We start from the raw sequence: 17,125 nt of genomic DNA on the forward strand, positions 1-17,125 counted from the left end.
TATTAGTGCATGTGCATATGACATATTACTTCCTGACCCACCCCTACTGGATATCTCTGAAATATGTTTGATAGATTTTAAATTTCTGAAATATGACTGCTCTCCTGGTCAGAAATGAGAAGATGGAGTCAACTGGTGAGCAGGAGAGAACGCACCCAATTACAGACAACCAGCGGCAATGGGGTTTGCAAATGCACCAGAGCTACCAAAACCCACCACACTCTACTTTTGTTTGATGATGTCCCTCCCCCAGCAGGGAGGTGCACCATTCCCGGAGAAACTGCAATACCGGGTTGATGCGCGGAGTGGACGGAGCAAGCCCCTATTCCATCTCCCTGTCCCAAAAATCAATTTAATATAAGGTACCACAATGTAGTACGTATCAGATATTAAACTGATAAGAACAGATACTACACTTGATCTTAGCCAAAAGGCCGAGAAGCGATAACACCAACATGCCAGGGGGTGGCGATTACATACGCCGAGACTCTCTCTACACCATGGGGCCTCCACCCGGTACTTCGCACGATAAATATTGACTTAAAGCTATCGTGACTGCAGGAATTCATATTCTTTGGGTCTTTCGGTAAAGTCACGTAGATAGTTTCAAAGAAAATAAAATAACTAAAAACTACTTGACGTGACTTTACCATGGAATATGCGCACAATAAGTTATCACGACCATTCCGCATGTGCCAAGGTGTTAAGAGATACGGAATATTAACAAAAAATGTTCATACGATGCCACCACATATGGTGTGTTTTGTCCGTTTTGTAAAACTTGGATCAGTCACGCACACGGCCATTTATATTTGAAACAGGGACAAAATCTCAAACCGAGTATGTTTCGGCCAACAAACACGGAAGTTCTTAGGTGCAAGTGTAATTGATGCAGATAATTTGAATATGAAAATGCAAAATAAATGATGAAAATTCTTCGACCAATACATACGAATGAAAAAAACTATCGAAAAAATCTCGTTCGTTAATAACACTGCCAATTAAAGAAAGTATAGTAAAAATTCAGGCAATGGCCTTTCGACATAGCACATGAAGCAGGATAGACTAAGATAGGTAAATTACGGAATAATGCGCAATACTGCATTATGAAGACGTAACAAACAGAGCAGTACAGGATAAAACAAACTGTTTGTATATTAGTGCATGTGCATATGACATATTACTTCCTGACCCACCCCTACTGGATATCTCTGAAATATGTTTGATAGATTTTAAATTTCTGAAATATGACTGCTCTCCTGGTCAGAAATGAGAAGATGGAGTCAACTGGTGAGCAGGAGAGAACGCACCCAATTACGGACAACCAGCGGCAATGGGGTTTGCAAATGCACCAGAGCTACCAAAACCCACCACACTCTACTTTTGTTTGATGATGTCCCTCCCCCAGCAGGGAGGTGCACCATTCCCGGAGAAACTGCAATACCGGGTTGATGCGCGGAGTGGACGGAGCAAGCCCCTATTCCATCTCCCTGTCCCAAAAATCAATTTAATATAAGGTACCACAATGTGGTACGTATCAGATATTAAACTGATAAGAACAGATACTACACTTGATCTTAGCCAAAAGGCCGAGAAGCGATAACACCAACATGCCAGGGGGTGGCGATTACATACGCCGAGGCTCTATCTACACCATGGGGCCTCCACCCGTTACTTCGCACGATAAATATTGACTTAAAGCTATCGTGACTGCAGGAATTCATATTCTTTGGGTCTTTCGGTAAAGTCACGTAGATAGTTTCAAAGAAAATAAAATAACTAAAAACTACTTGACGTGACTTTACCATGGAATATGCGCACAATAAGTTATCACGACCATTCCGCATGTGCCAAGGTGTTAAGAGATACGGAATATTAACAAAAAATGTTCATACGATGCCACCACATATGGTGTGTTTTGTCCGTTTTGTAAAACTTGGATCAGTCACGCACACGGCCATTTATATTTGAAACAGGGACAAAATCTCAAACCGAGTATGTTTCGGCCAACAAACACGGAAGTTCTTAGGTGCAAGTGTAATTGATGCAGATAATTTGAATATGAAAATGCAAAATAAATGATGAAAATTCTTCGACCACTACATACGAATGAAAAAAACTATCGAAAAAATCTCGTTCGTTAATAACACTGCCAATTCAAGATAGTATAGTAAAAATTCAGGCAATGGCCTTTCGACATAGCACATGAAGCAGGATAGACTAAGATAGGTAAATTACGGAATAATGCGCAATACTGCATTATGAAGACGTAACAAACAGAGCAGTACAGGATAAAACAAACTGTTTGTATATTAGTGCATGTGCATATGACATATTACTTCCTGACCCACCCCTACTGGATATCTCTGAAATATGTTTGATAGATTTTAAATTTCTGAAATATGACTGCTCTCCTGGTCAGAAATGAGAAGATGGAGTCAACTGGTGAGCAGGAGAGAACGCACCCAATTACGGACAACCAGCGGCAATGGGGTTTGCAAATGCACCAGAGCTACCAAAACCCACCACACTCTACTTTTGTTTGATGATGTCCCTCCCCCAGCAGGGAGGTGCACCATTCCCGGAGAAACTGCAATACCGGGTTGATGCGCGGAGTGGACGGAGCAAGCCCCTATTCCATCTCCCTGTCCCAAAAATCAATTTAATATAAGGTACCACAATGTGGTACGTATCAGATATTAAACTGATAAGAACAGATACTACACTTGATCTTAGCCAAAAGGCCGAGAAGCGATAACACCAACATGCCAGGGGGTGGCGATTACATACGCCGAGACTCTCTCTACACCATGGGGCCTCCACCCGGTACTTCGCACGATAAATATTGACTTAAAGCTATCGTGACTGCAGGAATTCATATTCTTTGGGTCTTTCGGTAAAGTCACGTAGATAGTTTCAAAGAAAATAAAATAACTAAAAACTACTTGACGTGACTTTACCATGGAATATGCGCACAATAAGTTATCACGACCATTCCGCATGTGCCAAGGTGTTAAGAGATACGGAATATTAACAAAAAATGTTCATACGATGCCACCACATATGGTGTTTTTGTCCGTTTTGTAAAACTTGGATCAGTCACGCACACGGCCATTTATATTTGAAACAGGGACAAAATCTCAAACCGAGTATGTTTCGGCCAACAAACACGGAAGTTCTTAGGTGCAAGTGTAATTGATGCAGATAATTTGAATATGAAAATGCAAAATAAATGATGAAAATTCTTCGACCAATACATACGAATGAAAAAAACTATCGAAAAAATCTCGTTCGTTAATAACACTGCCAATTAAAGAAAGTATAGTAAAAATTCAGGCAATGGCCTTTCGACATAGCACATGAAGCAGGATAGACTAAGATAGGTAAATTGCGGAATAATGCGCAATACTGCTTTATGCAGACGTAACAAACAGAGCAGTACAGGTTTAACACGTAGGCTTTCGCGACCAATATTATTCATAATAAAGGTTTTTGGGTTAGATCGCGTTTATTTATAAATGTGTCGTAACCCTCCACCACCCGACACGGCCAATCAGCAAAAAAAGTGTCACGTTGACAAAAGACAAATAATTTACTACTTCAGCCCACCGGTGTGTTGAAGAGTTAATCCACATTTACAGTTTGAGTACGACGTTTCGCTGGTAAATACTTCCAGCATCATCGGGCAATTCGCCAGAATGGTAAAGCCCTCGCTTGCTCCCGGTTTTATATAGAGCAGCAGGGTGACGTCATCACTTAACTCATCAGGTGCAGTGATTAGAGGCGGAGGGGGGGGGGGTAATGTAATTATATAATCGATTAGTAATCAGTCATTGGTTATGATTAGTAATGAGTTGTAGATTAGTAATTCTTTAAAACAAAATGTAATGTGTATTATTTAATAGTACGCTTCCAGGCCGCACTAAGCCGGTAGCTGTCAGAGCGATTAAAGTTATTCTTGTTCCTCTCAATTTCAATGGATTCTCTAATTAGTCTTTGCCAGTAATAATTAGTTTTACACACCACTGCAACATTGTCAAAATCAATTGAGTGTCCTTGTTGACAAGCATGTTCTGCCACTGCCGACAGTTGTGTTTGAGATAATTTAATATTTCTCTCATGTTCTTTTAGTCTTACGCTGATGTTACGTCCCGTCTGCCCAATGTAGCAGCTGCCACATGAACATTCCGAAACTTGCTGGCCATTGTTTAAATAACACTTACTTCTTATGGAGAGGGGATTTCTTTAAACAAAAGGAAGGAGCAGCAATGGGTTCTCCTTTATCCCCTGCTATAGCAAATTTGTACATGGAAAACTTTGAAATAAGAGCACTTGCCTCGAGCACATTAAAACCATCCTTTTGGTTTAGGTATGTGGATGACACTTTGGTTGTCTGGCCACATGGTAAAGATACACTTAATGATTTTCTAAATCATCTCAATGCACAAAACCCGGCCATCCAGTTCACCATGGAAATGGAGGTGAATAACACACTCCCATTCCTAGATATTTTGCTTGGACATGGCCTAAACGGTAAAATAACACACAGCGTTTACAGAAAGCAAACGCACACTGATGCCTATCTGAATGCAGAATCACATCATCATCCAGCTCAAAAATCCTCTCTTATCAAGACGCTCGTACATCGGGCGAAAACGGTGTCAGATGGTGAGAGTCTAGTGAGAGAGATTAAACACGTTAAAGACGCACTACGACAGAATGGCTACAATAATCCTCAAATTAACAGAGCACTGAATGCCAAATCACGATCGCAAAGCAATACTACTGAAAGCGACCAGATTGTAAAAACAATAAAAATTCCATATATCTCAGGAGTAACTGACAAATTAGCCCGCGTTTTGCAAAAGCAAAACATTACAGTAAGATTTGGTACAGTACACAAAATTCAAAAACTAGTATCTTGCACTAAAGACGCATTACCTAAACTATCAACAGAAGGTGTATATCGGATTAATTGTTCATGTGGCAGCTGCTACATTGGGCAGACGGGACGTAACATCAGCGTAAGACTAAAAGAACATCAGAGAAATATTAAATTATCTCAAACACAACTGTCGGCAGTGGCAGAACATGCTTGTCAACAAGGACACTCAATTGATTTTGACAATGTTGCAGTGGTGTGTAAAACTAATTATTACTGGCAAAGACTAATTAGAGAATCCATTGAAATTGAGAGGAACAAGAATAACTTTAATCGCTCTGACAGCTACCGGCTTAGTGCGGCCTGGAAGCGTATTATTAAATAATACACATTACATTTTGTTTTAAAGAATTACTAATCTACAACTCATTACTAATCATAACCAATGACTGATTACTAATCGATTATATAATTACATTACCCCCCCCCTCCGCCTCTAATCACTGCACCTGATGAGTTAAGTGATGACGTCACCCTGCTGCTCTATATAAAACCGGGAGCAAGCGAGGGCTTTACCATTCTGGCGAATTGCCCGATGATGCTGGAAGTATTTACCAGCGAAACGTCGTACTCAAACTGTAAATGTGGATTAACTCTTCAACACACCGGTGGGCTGAAGTAGTGAATTATTTGTCTTTTGTCAACGTGACACTTTTTTTGCTGATTGGCCGTGTCGGGTGGTGGAGGGTTACGACACATTTATAAATAAACGCGATCTAACCCAAAAACCTTTATTATGAAGAGCAGTACAGGATAAAACAAACTGTTTGTATATTAGTGCATGTGCATATGACATATTACTTCCTGACCCACCCCTACTGGATATCTCTGAAATATGTTTGATAGATTTTAAATTTCTGAAATTTGACTGCTCTCCTGGTCAGAAATGAGAAGATGGAGGCGACTGGTGAGCAGGAGAGAACGCAACCCAATTACGGACAACCAGCGGCAATGGGGTTTGCAAATGCACCAGAGCTACCAAAACCCACCACACTCTACTTTTGTTTGATGATGTCCCTCCCCCAGCAGGGAGGTGCACCATTCCCGGAGAAACTGCAATACCGGGTTGATGCGCGGAGTGGACGGAGCAAGCCCCTATTCCATCTCCCTGTCCCAAAAATCAATTTAATATAAGGTACCACAATGTGGTACGTATCAGATATTAAACTGATAAGAACAGATACTACACTTGATCTTAGCCAAAAGGCCGAGAAGCGATAACACCAACCTGCCAGGGGGTGGCGATTACATACGCCGAGGCTCTATCTACACCATGGGGCCTCCACCCGTTACTTCGCACGATAAATATTGACTTAAAGCTATCGTGACTGCAGGAATTCATATTCTTTGGGTCTTTCGGTAAAGTCACGTAGATAGTTTCAAAGAAAATAAAATAACTAAAAACTACTTGACGTGACTTTACCATGGAATATGCGCACAATAAGTTATCACGACCATTCCGCATGTGCCAAGGTGTTAAGAGATACGGAATATTAACAAAAAATGTTCATACGATGCCACCACATATGGTGTGTTTTGTCCGTTTTGTAAAACTTGGATCAGTCACGCACACGGCCATTTATATTTGAAACAGGGACAAAATCTCAAACCGAGTATGTTTCGGCCAACAAACACGGAAGTTCTTAGGTGCAAGTGTAATTGATGCAGATAATTTGAATATGAAAATGCAAAATAAATGATGAAAATTCTTCGACCAATACATACGAATGAAAAAAACTATCGAAAAAATATCGTTCGTTAATAACACTGCCAATTCAAGATAGTATAGTAAAAATTCAGGCAATGGCCTTTCGACATAGCACATGAAGCAGGATAGACTAAGATAGGTAAATTACGGAATAATGCGCAATACTGCATTATGAAGACGTAACAAACAGAGCAGTACAGGATAAAACAAACTGTTTGTATATTAGTGCATGTGCATATGACATATTACTTCCTGACCCACCCCTACTGGATATCTCTGAAATATGTTTGATAGATTTTAAATTTCTGAAATATGACTGCTCTCCTGGTCAGAAATGAGAAGATGGAGTCAACTGGTGAGCAGGAGAGAACGCACCCAATTACGGACAACCAGCGGCAATGGGGTTTGCAAATGCACCAGAGCTACCAAAACCCACCACACTCTACTTTTGTTTGATGATGTCCCTCCCCCAGCAGGGAGGTGCACCATTCCCGGAGAAACTGCAATACCGGGTTGATGCGCGGAGTGGACGGAGCAAGCCCCTATTCCATCTCCCTGTCCCAAAAATCAATTTAATATAAGGTACCACAATGTGGTACGTATCAGATATTAAACTGATAAGAACAGATACTACACTTGATCTTAGCCAAAAGGCCGAGAAGCGATAACACCAACATGCCAGGGGGTGGCGATTACATACGCCGAGACTCTCTCTACAGTCTACACCATGGGGCCTTCACCCGGTACTTCGCACGATAAATATTGACTTAAAGCTATCGTGACTGCAGGAATTCATATTCTTTGGGTCTTTCGGTAAAGTCACGTAGATAGTTTCAAAGAAAATAAAATAACTAAAAACTACTTGACGTGACTTTACCATGGAATATGCGCACAATAAGTTATCACGACCATTCCGCATGTGCCAAGGTGTTAAGAGATACGGAATATTAACAAAAAATGTTCATACGATGCCACCACATATGGTGTGTTTTGTCCGTTTTGTAAAACTTGGATCAGTCACGCACACGGCCATTTATATTTGAAACAGGGACAAAATCTCAAACCGAGTATGTTTCGGCCAACAAACACGGAAGTTCTTAGGTGCAAGTTTAATTGATGCAGATAATTTGAATATGAAAATGCAAAATAAATGATGAAAATTCTTCGACCAATACATACGAATGAAAAAAACTATCGAAAAAATCTCGTTCGTTAATAACACTGCCAATTAAAGAAAGTATAGTAAAAATTCAGGCAATGGCCTTTCGACATAGCACATGAAGCAGGATAGACTAAGATAGGTAAATTACGGAATAATGCGCAATACTGCATTATGAAGACGTAACAAACAGAGCAGTACAGGATAAAACAAACTGTCTGTATATTAGTGCATGTGCATATGACATATTACTTCCTGACACACCCCTACTGGATATCTCTGAAATATGTTTGATAGATTTTAAATTTCTGAAATATGACTGCTCTCCTGGTCAGAAATGAGAAGATGGAGGCAACTGGTGAGCAGGAGAGAACGCACCCAATTCCGGACAACCAGCGGCAATGGGGTTTGCAAATGCCCCAGAGCTACCAAAACCCACCACACTCTACTTTTGTTTGATGATGTCCCTCCCCCAGCAGGGAGGTGCACCATTCCCGGAGAAACTGCAATACCGGGTTGATGCGCGGAGTGGACGGAGCAAGCCCCTATTCCATCTCCCTGTCCCAAAAATCAATTTAATATAAGGTACCACAATGTGGTACGTATCAGATATTAAACTGATAAGAACAGATACTACACTTGATCTTAGCCAAAAGGCCGAGAAGCGATAACACCAACATGCCAGGGGGTGGCGATTACATACGCCGAGACTCTCTCTACACCATGGGGCCTCCACCCGGTACTTCGCACGATAAATATTGACTTAAAGCTATCGTGCCTGCAGGAATTCATATTCTTTGGGTCTTTCGGTAAAGTCACGTAGATAGTTTCAAAGAAAATAAAATAACTAAAAACTACTTGACGTGACTTTACCAAAGAATATTGCTACAATAAGTTATCACGAACATTCCGCATGTGCCAAGGTGTTAAGAGATACGGAATATTAACAAAACATTTTCATACGATGCCACCACATATGGTGTGTTTTGCCCGTTTTGTAAAACTTGGATCAGTCACGCACACGGCCATTTATATTTTAAACGGGTATAAAATCTCAAACCGAGTATGTTTCGGCCAACAAACACGGAAGTTCTTAGGTGCAAGTGTAATTAATTCAGATAATTTGAATATGAAAGTCAAATGATAAAAAATCCTCGACCAATACATATGAATGAAAAAAAACTATCGAAAAAAATCTCGTTCGTTAATAACACTGCCCCTTAAATAAAGTATAGTAAAATTCCAGGCAATGGCCTTTCGACATAGCACATGAAGCAGGATAGACTAAGATAGGTAAATTACGGAATAATGCGCAATACTGCATTATGAAGACGTAACAAACAGAGCAGTACAGGATACAACAAACTGTTTGTATATAAGTGCATGTGCATATGACATATTACTTCCTGACCCACCCCTACTGTATATTTGTGAAAAATGTTTGATAGATTTTAAATTTCTGAAATTTGACTGCTCTCCTGGTCAGAAATGAGAAGATGGAGGCGACTGGTGAGCAGGAGAGAACGCACCCAATTACGGACAATCAGCGGCAATGGGGTTTGCAAATGCACCAGAGCTACCAAACCCCAACACACTCTACTTTTGTTTGATGATGTCCCTCCCCCAGCAGGGAGGTGCACCATTCCCGGAGAAACTGCAATACCGGGTTGATGCGCGGAGTGGACGGAGCAAGCCCCTATTCCATCTCCCTGTTCCAAAAATCAATTTAATATAAGGTACCACAATGTGGTACGTATCAGATATTAAACTGATAAGAACAGATACTACACTTGATCTTAGCCAAAAGGCCGAGAAGCGATAACACCAACCTGCCAGGGGGTGGCGATTACATACGCCGAGACTCTCTATACACCATGGGGCCTCCACCCGTTACTTCGCACGATAAATATTGACTTAAAGCTATCGTGCCTGCAGGAATTCATATTCTTTGGGTGTTTCGGTAAAGTCACGTAGTTACTTTCAAAGAAAATAAAAAAATAACTAAAAATTACTTGACGTGACTTTACCAAAGAATATGCGCACAATAAGTTATCACGACCATTCCGCATATACCATGGTGTTAAGAGATACGGAATATTAACAAAAAAATTCCATACGATGCCACCACATATGGTGTGTTTTGTCCGTTTTGTAACACTTGGATACGGCCATTTATATTTGAAACAGGGACAAAATCTCAAACCGAGTATGTTTCGGCCAACAAACACGGAAGTTCTTAGGTGCAAGTGCAATTGATTCCGATAATTTGAATATGAAAATGCAAAATAAATGATAAAAATTCTTCGACCAATACATACGAATGAAAAAAACTATCGAAAAAATCTCGTTCGTTAATAACACTGCCAATTAAAGAAAGTATATTAAAATTTCAGGCAATGACCTTTCGACATAGCACATGAAGCAGGATAGACTAAGATAGGCAAATAACGGAATAATGCGCAATACTGCATTATGCAGACGTAACAAACAGAGCAGTACAGGATCAAACAAACTGTTTGTATATAAGTGCATGTGCATATGACATATTACTTCCTGACCCACCCCTACTGGATATCTCTGAAAATGTTTGATAGATTTTTAATTTCTGAAATTTGACTGCTCTCCTGGTCAGAAATGAGAAGATGGAGGCGACTGGTGAGCAGGAGAGAACGCAACCAATTACAGACAACCAGCGGCAATGGGGTTTGCAAATGCACCAGAGCTACCAAAACCCAACACACTCTACTTTTGTTTGATGATGTCCCTCCCCCAGCAGGGAGGTGCACCATTCCCGGAGAAACTGCAATACCGGGTTGATGCTCGGAGTGGGCGGAGCAAGCCCCTATTCCATCTCCCTGTCCCAAAAATCAATTTAATATAAGGTACCACAATGTGGTACGTATCAGATATTAAACTGATAAGAACAGATACTACACTTGATCTTAGCCAAAAGGCCGAGAAGCGATAACACCAACCTGCCAGGGTGTGGCGATTACATACGCCGAGACTCTATCTACACCATGGGGCCTCCACCCGTTGCTTCGCACGATAAATATTGACTTAAAGCTATCGTGACTGCAGGAATTCATATTATTTGGGTCTATCGGTAAAGTCACGTAGATAGTTTCAAAGAAAATTAAATAACTAAAAACTACTTTACGTGACTTTACCAAAGAATATGCGCACAATAAGTTATCACGACCATTCCGCATGTGCCAAGGTGTTAAGAGATACGGAATATTAACAAAAACATTTCATATGATGCCACCACATATGGTGTGTTTTGTCCGTTTTGTAAAACTTGGATCAGTCACGCACACGGCCATTTATATTTGAAACAGGGACAAAATCTCAAACCGAGTATGTTTCGGCCAACAAACACGGAAGTTCTTAGGTGCAAGTGTAATTGATTCCGATAATTTGAATATGAAAATGCAAAATAAATGATAAAAATTCCTCGCCCAATACATACGAATGAAAAAAACTATCGAAAAAATCTCGTTCGTTAATAACACTGCCCCTTAAATAAAGTACAGTAAAATTTCAGGCAATGGCCTTTCGACATAGCACATGAAGCAGGATAGACTAAGATAGGTAAATTACGGAATAATGCGCAATACTGCATTATGAAGACGTAACAAACAGAGCAGTACAGGATAAAACAAACTGTTTGTATATAAGTGCATGTGCATATGACATATTACTTCCTGACCCACCCCTACTGGATATCTCTGAAAAATGTTTGATAGATTTTTAATTTCTGAAATTTGACTGCTCTCCTGGTCAGAAATGAGAAGATGGAGGCGACTGGTGAGCAGGAGAGAACGCAACCCAATTACGGACAACCAGCGGCAATGGGGTTTGCAAATGCACCAGAGCTACCAAAACCCAACACACTCTACTTTTGTTTGATGATGTCCCTCCCCCTGCAGGGAGGTGCACCATTCCCGGAGAAACTGCAATACCGGGTTGATGCGCGGAGTGGACGGAGCAAGCCCCTATTCCATCTCCCTGTCCAAAAAGCAATTTAATATAAGGTACCACAATGTGGTACGTATCAGATATTAAACTGATAAGAACAGATACTACACTTGATCTTAGCCAAAAGGCCGAGAAGCGATGACACCAACCTGCCAGGGGGTGGCGATTACATACGCCGAGACTCTATCTACACCATGGGGCCTCCACCCGTTACTTCGCACGATAAATATTGACTTAAAGCTATCGTGCCTGCAGGAATTCATATTCTTTGGGTGTTTCGGTAAAGTCACGTAGTTACTTTCAAAGAAAATAAAAAAATAACTAAAAATTACTTGACGTGACTTTACCAAAGAATATGCGCACAATAAGTTATCACGACCATTCCGCATATACCATGGTGTTAAGAGATACGGAATATTAACAAAAAAATTCCATACGATGCCACCACATATGGTGTGTTTTGTCCGTTTTGTAACACTTGGATACGGCCATTTATATTTGAAACAAGGACAAAATCTCAAACCGAGTATGTTTCGGCCAACAAACACGGAAGTTCTTAGGTGCAAGTGTAATTGATTCCGATAATTTGAATATGAAAATGCAAAATAAATGATAAAAATTCTTCGACCAATACACACGAATGAAAAAAACTATCGAAAAAATCTCGTTCGTTAATAACACTGCCAATTAAAGAAAGTATAGTAAAATTTCAGGCAATGGCCTTTCGACATAGCACATGAAGCAGGATAGACTAAGATAGGCAAATTACGGAATAATGCGCAATACTGCATTATGCAGACGTAACAAACAGAGCAGTACAGGATAAAACAAACTGTTTGTATATAAGTGCATGTGCATATGACATATTACTTCCTGACCCACCCCTACTGGATATCTCTGAAAAATGTTTGATAGATTTTTAATTTCTGAAATTTGACTGCTCTCCTGGTCAGAAATGAGAAGATGGAGGCGACTGGTGAGCAGGAGAGAACGCAATCCAATTACGGACAACCAGCGGCAATGGGGTTTGCAAATGCACCAGAGCTACCAAAACCCAACACACTCTACTTTTGTTTGATTATGTCCCTCCCCCAGCAGGGAGGTGCACCATTCCCGGAGAAACTGCAATACCGGGTTGATGCGCGGAGTGGACGGAGCAAGCCCCTATTCCATCTCCCTGTCCCAAAAATCAATTTAATATAAGGTACCACAATGTGGTACGTATCAGATATTAAACTGATAAGAACAGATACTACACTTGATCTTAGCCAAAAGGCCGAGAAGCGATAACACCAACCTGCCAGGGGGTGGCGATTACATACGCCGAGACTCTATCTACACCATGGGGCCTCCACCCGTTACTTCACACGATAAATATTGACTTAAAGCTATCGTGCCTGCAGGAATTCATATTCTTTGGGTGTTTGGGTAAAGTCACGTAGTTAATTTCAAAGAAAATAAAAAAATAACTAAAAACTACTTTACGTGACTTTACCAAAGAATATGCGCACAATAAGTTATCACGACCATTCCGCATATACCTTGGTGTTAAGAGATACGGAATATTAACAAAAAAATTCCATACGATGCCACCACATATGGTGTGTTTTGTCCGTTTTGTAACACTTGGATACGGCCATTTATATTTGAAACAGGGACAAAATCTCAAACCGAGTATGTTTCGGCCAACAAACACGGAAGTTCTTAGGTGCAAGTGTAATTGATTCCGATAATTTGAATATGAAAATGCAAAATAAATGATAAAAATTCTTCGACCAATACATACGAATGAAAAAAACTATCGAAAAAATCTCGTTCGTTAATAACACTGCCAATTAAAGAAAGTATAGTAAAATTTCAGGCAATGGCCTTTCGACATAGCACATGAAGCAGGATAGACTAAGATAGGCAAATTACGGAATAATGCGCAATACTGCATTATGCAGACGTAACAAACAGAGCAGTACAGGATAAAACAAACTGTTTGTATATAAGTGCATGTGCATATGACATATTACTTCCTGACCCACCCCTACTGGATATCTCTGAAAAACGTTTGATAGATTTTTAATTTCTGAAATTTGACTGCTCTCCTGGTCAGAAATGAGAAGATGGAGGCGACTGGTGAGCAGGAGAGAACGCAACCCAATTACGGACAACCAGCGGCAATGGGGTTTGCAAATGCACCAGAGCTACCAAACCCCAACACACTCTACTTTTGTTTGATGATGTCCCTCCCCCAGCAGGGAGGTGCACCATTCCCGGAGAAACTGCAATACCGGGTTGATGCGCGGAGTGGACGGAGCAAGCCCCTATTCCATCTCCCTGTCCCAAAAATCAATTTAATATAAGGTACCACAATGTGGTACGTATCAGATATTAAACTGATAAGAACAGATACTACACTTGATCTTAGCCAAAAGGCCGAGAAGCGATAACACCAACCTGCCAGGGGGTGGCGATTACATACGCCGAGACTCTATCTACACCATGGGGCCTCCACCCGTTACTTCGCACGATAAATATTGACTTAAAGCTATCGTGCCTGCAGGAATTCATATTCTTTGGGTGTTTCGGTAAAGTCACGTAGTTAGTTTCAAAGAAAATAAAAAAAATAACTAAAAACTACTTTACGTGACTTTACCAAAGAATATGCGCACAATAAGGTATCACGACCATTCCGCATATACTATGGTGTTAAGAGATACGGAATATTAACAAAAAAATTCCATACGATGCCACCACATATGGTGTGTTTTGTCCGTTTTGTAACACTTGGATACGGCCATTTATATTTGAAACAGGGACAAAATCTCAAACCGAGTATGTTTCGGCCAACAAACACGGAAGTTCTTAGGTGCAAGTGTAATTGATTCCGATAATTTGAATATGAAAATGCAAAATAAATGATAAAAATTCTTCGACCAATACATACGAATGAAAAAAACTATCGAAAAAATCTCGTTCGTTAATAACACTGCCAATTAAAGAAAGTATAGTAAAATTTCAGGCAATGGCCTTTCGACATAGCACACATGAAGCAGGATAGACTAAGATAGTTAAATTACGGAATAATGCGCAATACTGCATTATGCAGACGTAACAAACAGAGCAGTACAGGATAAAACAAACTGTTTGTATATAAGTGCATGTGCATATGACATATTACTTCCTGACCCACCCCTACTGGATATCTCTGAAAAATGTTTGATAGATTTTTAATTTCTGAAATTTGACTGCTCTCCTGGTCAGAAATGAGAAGATGGAGGCGACTGGTGAGCAGGAGAGAACGCAACCTAATTACGGACAACCAGCGGCAATGGGGTTTGCAAATGCACCAGAGCTACCAAAACCCAACACACTCTACTTTTGTTTGATGATGTCCCTCCCCCAGCAGGGAGGTGCACCATTCCCGGAGAAACTGCAATACCGGGTTGATGCGCGGAGTGGACGGAGCAAGCCCCTATTCCATCTCCCTGTCCCAAAAATCAATTTAATATAAGGTACCACAATGTGGTACGTATCAGATATTAAACTGATAAGAACAGATACTACACTTGATCTTAGCCAAAAGGCCGAGAAGCGATAACACCAACCTGCCAGGGGGTGGCGATTACATACGCCGAGACTCTATCTACACCATGGGGCCTCCATCCGTTACTTCGCACGATAAATATTGACTTAAAGCTATCGTGCCAGCAGGAATTCATATTCTTTGGGTGTTTCGGTAAAGTCACGTAGTTAGTTTCAAAGAAAATAAAAAATAACTAAAAACTACTTTACGTGACTTTACCAAAGAATATGCGCACAATAAGTTATCACGACCATTCCGCATATACCATGGTGTTAAGAGATACGGAATATTAACAAAAAAATTCCATACGATGCCACCACATATGGTGTGTTTTGTCCGTTTTGTAACACTTGGATACGGCCATTTATATTTGAAACAGGGACAAAATCTCAAACCGAGTATGTTTCGGCCAACAAACACGGAAGTTCTTAGGTGCAAGTGTAATTGATTCCGATAATTTGAATATGAAAATGCAAAATAAATGATAAAAATTCTTCGACCAATACATACGAATGAAAAAAACTATCGAAAAAATCTCGTTCGTTAATAACACTGCCAATTAAAGAAAGTATAGTAAAATTTCAGGCAATGGCCTTTCGACATAGCACATGAAGCAGGATAGACTAAGATAGGCAAATTACGGAATAATGCGCAATACTGCATTATGCAGACGTAACAAACAGAGCAGTACAAGATAAAACAAACTGTTTGTATATAAGTGCATGTGCATATGACATATTACTTCCTGACCCACCCCTACTGGATATCTCTGAAAAATGTTTGATAGATTTTTAATTTCTGAAATTTGACTGCTCTCCTGGTCAGAAATGAGAATATGGAGGCGACTGGTGAGCAGGAGAGAACGCAACCCAATTACGGACAACCAGCGGCAATGGGGTTTGCAAATGCACCAGAGCTACCAAAACCCAACACACTCTACTTTTGTTTGATGATGTCCCTCCCCCAGCAGGGAGGTGCACCATTCCCGGAGAAACTGCAATACCGGGTTGATGCGCGGAGTGGACGGAGCAAGCCCCTATTCCATCTCCCTGTCCCAAAAATCAATTTAATATAAGGTACCACAATGTGGTATGTATCAGATACTACACTTGATCTTAGCCAAAAGGCCGAGAAGCGATAACACCAACCTGCCAGGGGGTGGCGATTACATACGCCGAGACTCTATCTACACCATGGGGCCTCCACCCGTTACTTCGCACGATAAATATTGACTTAAAGCTATCGTGCCTGCAGGAATTCATATTCTTTGGGTGTTTCGGTAAAGTCACGTAGTTAGTTTCAAAGAAAATAAAAAATAACTAAAAACTACTTTACGTGACTTTACCAAAGAATATGCGCACAATAAGGTATCACGACCATTCCGCATATACCATGGTGTTAAGAGATACGGAATATTAACAAAAAAATTCCATACGATTCCACCACATATGGTGTGTTTTGTCCGTTTTGTAACACTTGGATACGGCCATTTATATTTGAAACAGGGACAAAATCTCAAACCGAGTATGTTTCGGCCAACAAACACGGAAGTTCTTAGGTGCAAGTGTAATTGATTCCGATAATTTGAATATGAAAATGCAAAATAAATGATAAAAATTCTTCGACCAATACATACGAATGAAAAAAACTATCGAAAAAATCTCGTTCGTTAATAACACTGCCAATTAAAGAAAGTATAGTAAAATTTCAGGCAATGGCCTTTCGACATAGCACATGAAGCAGGATAGACTAAGATAGGCA

At 40.4% G+C, this 17,125-nt stretch overlaps 12 non-coding genes and 1 pseudogene across 12 annotated transcripts; all 13 read right to left on the minus strand.

Moving 5' to 3' along the window:
• Nucleotides 1-255: 255 nt before the first annotated feature.
• LOC142924961 (U2 spliceosomal RNA) lies at nt 256-446 on the minus strand. The gene has a single exon (XR_012942063.1). It is a non-coding gene; the product is annotated as a U2 spliceosomal RNA (small nuclear RNA).
• Nucleotides 447-1,410: 964 nt separating this feature from the next.
• LOC142924927 (U2 spliceosomal RNA) lies at nt 1,411-1,601 on the minus strand. The gene has a single exon (XR_012942030.1). It is a non-coding gene; the product is annotated as a U2 spliceosomal RNA (small nuclear RNA).
• Nucleotides 1,602-2,565: 964 nt separating this feature from the next.
• Nucleotides 2,566-2,756, minus strand: LOC142924928 (U2 spliceosomal RNA). The gene has a single exon (XR_012942031.1). It is a non-coding gene; the product is annotated as a U2 spliceosomal RNA (small nuclear RNA).
• Nucleotides 2,757-5,970: 3,214 nt separating this feature from the next.
• On the minus strand, nt 5,971-6,161 carry LOC142924929 (U2 spliceosomal RNA). Its single transcript, XR_012942032.1, has one exon. It is a non-coding gene; the product is annotated as a U2 spliceosomal RNA (small nuclear RNA).
• A 964-nt stretch (nt 6,162-7,125) lies between these two features.
• LOC142924930 (U2 spliceosomal RNA) lies at nt 7,126-7,316 on the minus strand. The gene has a single exon (XR_012942033.1). It is a non-coding gene; the product is annotated as a U2 spliceosomal RNA (small nuclear RNA).
• Nucleotides 7,317-8,287: 971 nt separating this feature from the next.
• Nucleotides 8,288-8,478, minus strand: LOC142924931 (U2 spliceosomal RNA). The gene has a single exon (XR_012942034.1). It is a non-coding gene; the product is annotated as a U2 spliceosomal RNA (small nuclear RNA).
• Nucleotides 8,479-9,438: 960 nt separating this feature from the next.
• LOC142925035 (U2 spliceosomal RNA) lies at nt 9,439-9,629 on the minus strand. Its single transcript, XR_012942134.1, has one exon. It is a non-coding gene; the product is annotated as a U2 spliceosomal RNA (small nuclear RNA).
• A 955-nt stretch (nt 9,630-10,584) lies between these two features.
• Nucleotides 10,585-10,775, minus strand: LOC142925041 (U2 spliceosomal RNA). Its single transcript, XR_012942140.1, has one exon. It is a non-coding gene; the product is annotated as a U2 spliceosomal RNA (small nuclear RNA).
• A 965-nt stretch (nt 10,776-11,740) lies between these two features.
• Nucleotides 11,741-11,930, minus strand: LOC142925006 (U2 spliceosomal RNA). Its single transcript, XR_012942108.1, has one exon. It is a non-coding gene; the product is annotated as a U2 spliceosomal RNA (small nuclear RNA).
• Nucleotides 11,931-12,887: 957 nt separating this feature from the next.
• LOC142924932 (U2 spliceosomal RNA) lies at nt 12,888-13,078 on the minus strand. The gene has a single exon (XR_012942035.1). It is a non-coding gene; the product is annotated as a U2 spliceosomal RNA (small nuclear RNA).
• Nucleotides 13,079-14,035: 957 nt separating this feature from the next.
• Nucleotides 14,036-14,226, minus strand: LOC142924933 (U2 spliceosomal RNA). Its single transcript, XR_012942036.1, has one exon. It is a non-coding gene; the product is annotated as a U2 spliceosomal RNA (small nuclear RNA).
• Nucleotides 14,227-15,186: 960 nt separating this feature from the next.
• Nucleotides 15,187-15,377, minus strand: LOC142924934 (U2 spliceosomal RNA). Its single transcript, XR_012942037.1, has one exon. It is a non-coding gene; the product is annotated as a U2 spliceosomal RNA (small nuclear RNA).
• A 956-nt stretch (nt 15,378-16,333) lies between these two features.
• On the minus strand, nt 16,334-16,503 carry LOC142925031 (U2 spliceosomal RNA; annotated as a pseudogene).
• Between the last annotated feature and the right edge of the window lie 622 nt (nt 16,504-17,125).

The sequence above is a fragment of the Petromyzon marinus genome, chromosome 17, assembly GCF_048934315.1.
Source record: "Petromyzon marinus isolate PM22_M1 ecotype Great Lakes invasive population chromosome 17, UKy_Petmar_22M1.pri1.0, whole genome shotgun sequence".
NCBI lineage: Eukaryota > Metazoa > Chordata > Hyperoartia > Petromyzontiformes > Petromyzontidae > Petromyzon > Petromyzon marinus.